At 37.6% G+C, this 2,824-nt stretch overlaps 1 long non-coding RNA gene across 1 annotated transcript in view; it reads left to right on the top strand.

The window, feature by feature from the left end:
• Nucleotides 1-2,824, top strand: part of LOC107738606 (uncharacterized) — a 67,802-nt gene that overhangs the window by 44,332 nt on the left and 20,646 nt on the right. The window lies entirely within an intron of this gene.

Below are 2,824 nucleotides of genomic sequence, written 5' to 3'. Positions count from 1 at the left end.
GTATTATTATTATTATTATTAATAATATTATATAATGTTTTTTAGCCTAGTGGAAAATTGCTTTATTGTTTCTGTAGTAGTAGTAGTAATAGCAGTAGTAGTAGTTATTAAATGAGAAAATTAAATTTTGAAGATCTTTTTAAATATTTTGTTTTACTGGAAAACCAAAACCAATAGTGATTAAGAAAATGACATTTAGCAGTAATAAAAGAGATAGTCTAGCCAGTCTAGAGTGCCAGTTCAGGCATCACCATGGAGATGCAGTCTAATAGAAATGCCATCACTGTGATACCAGTTGTAGAAGGAAAGAGAGATAGAATGGGCCTTTTGACAGTTTCAATTCATCAGTCTATAGCCATGGAAATAATGGAAGTGATCTAGACATTTTGTGAGTATTACTTTAAACTTACATCTTAAATGCTTCGCTGCACAGACATTTTAGAAGTGGTGTGGATCAATATTGTTGAACAGCGTAAGGTATGACCTGATGTTAGAACAACGAGTGGAATGTATTTTATTTGCAAGATGAATTATTTGTAGTCTCTATTTTTCATTACAGTCGAACGGCGCTCTCAAAATGACTCAGGTAATTTATGAAGCCTGGTAACTTGTATCATTTTGTACACCGATGGGAACACAGAGTGCTGTGATGATTCACGACCTGCTTGCAAATGTACAGTTTTATTGATTATATCATGCCATGCGGATATCTAAATCCGCTCCCTTAGAAGAAGTCAGAGATGTGACACTGGCAAAATTTTGGGCAGTTCCTATGTGTTTTCTACAACCAAGATTTGTTGATCTTGTTGTTCTGACATGTTGATGGGGGTTCTGCTGGGAAATGGAACTCAAAAACACCCTAATAATAATGAACATTAGAATAAGCAGCCTATTAGTCAGCGTAGGGAGCAGAATCTCATTGTCATTCCTGCCGAGGGTTGTCTGATGTCAGAGCGGAGTGAGCCGAGCTCTGATTGGTGGGCTCCTCTGAGGATGTGCCTGGCCAGAGAATGGCATCAGCTGTGAGGCGCTGCCAACAAGCAGAGCGGGCTGCCAGTCTCCAGATGTGCGCGTAGGAGAAGGGAAATGGTTCTGAAGCCTAAACAGAGGGGATTGTTTCCTATTTCATTTACCCAAATGAAGAAGAATCGATTTCTATGATTCTCTGTTCCCACCTGTTCCATACTGTGAGAGAGAGAGAGAGAGAGAGAGAGAGAGAGAGAGAGAGAGATGAGTAAGATGTTGGGAGCTCTGCAAAAAGTAGAATTAACAGGAAAGAGAAAGTGAAAAGCAGTGGAAATAAGCATTCTTCCTCTAGTAAGCATGCGGCCGCTGTGCATTATGGACAAAGAGGAGGAAAATGAGGGAGGGAATGAGAATAGGAGAGAAAAGAGACACCAGCGGTGAGTGTGCGTGTAATTAAAGTGCTTTACTGGGGCTCTTGTGTTAAGGAAGCCCTCCGGCACCTCTTTCAAGCTGGCGCGGCGAGAGTGCCTGGAACATGACAGTTGCTGATGAATCTTAAGCAATGTTTGTTCCCTTGTGGGCGAGAAAAATAAATAAATACATACTGCACTTCATCTGACACGTAATCAAATGCAGAATCTCAAAATATATATTTTTTTCTGATTTAATTAGGGCAATATTGACCCAAGGCACTTAGAAAAGGGTTTAAATCGGCTTCAGATTTGATGCCTTTGTTCACTAGACTTCTGACGCAAAACCGACCATCCACTGGTAACAATACTCAAAGGTATAAAAAAAAATAAATAAATGTGGAAATAGAGCTACTATGTAAAAGAAAGGAAATATCTTTGTCTTGTGAACTGTGAGGAAACTGCAATTAGTGTTGTGACAGCTGCAATGCTGGGTAAGAATCACCTTTGCTCCAATAATACAACACAGTTAATTGCTAAAACTTCATGGATGCTTGACAAATAAGTTCTAGACCATATAAAGAAAGAATAAGATTCAATAATCATCTGCCTGCTGCTCTAAACATTTAATGAAACTGTGATTAGCTAGTCACATATGCAGTCAAGTTTAATTTATGCAACATTGGCTAAAGTGGTTATTTTGAGTATTAAATGTGATTTATAGTTTTGATATAATGCTAACCAGTCAGGTTTCAGGAGTGGCCATTCAACTGAGACTGCGCTACTGTCAGTCACGGAAGCCTTGCGGATTGCAAAAGCGTCGCTTTGGATAAAAGCGTCTGCTAAATGACTAAATGTAAATGTAAATATAACAGGATATTTTGCATTTGGTTACAAATGTTTCCTTCATTTTTCACTCTATCACTGGGTTTTTTTTTTCTCAAAAAAAGAAGAAGAAAAAAAAAAGAGATTTCTTCAAAAATATATTTAAATAAAATTTACACTTCCATTCAAAATTTGAAGTTTTTGAAAGAAGTCTCTTATGCTCACTATAGCTGCATGCATTTTTTTTTTTCATTTATTTATTTAGTTTTTGTTTGTTTGATAAAAAAATACAGTAAAATATTAACATTGTTAAATATTATTACAATTCAACATAAGCTTTCTATTTTAATATATTTTATGAAGTTCCAAACGTAGGTTCTGGAGGAGCCTAATTATTTAGTCCTGTCAATCATCATTACGAGTCTAACAAGCAGCAGTCATTGCACCGTCCCAGTGACAATTCTTCCGGCATCCCTCCACCTCCCCATCTCCTCCTTTATTTCTGCTATTCTCCCTCTATGTAGTACTGCAATTGGGGGAGTTAAATTCAGAGCTCAAGCCAAGCCTCGGGTTTGAGCCTCCGTCGAGGACAGCAAGCCAAGTTTGTTTACCATTAACCATCA

This window comes from Sinocyclocheilus rhinocerous, unplaced genomic scaffold, assembly GCF_001515625.1.
Source record: "Sinocyclocheilus rhinocerous isolate Xijiao unplaced genomic scaffold, SAMN03320098_v1.1 scaffold2509, whole genome shotgun sequence".
In the NCBI taxonomy this organism is placed as follows: Eukaryota; Metazoa; Chordata; class Actinopteri; order Cypriniformes; family Cyprinidae; genus Sinocyclocheilus; species Sinocyclocheilus rhinocerous.
This window is presented reverse-complemented; position numbering and strand designations above follow the sequence as displayed.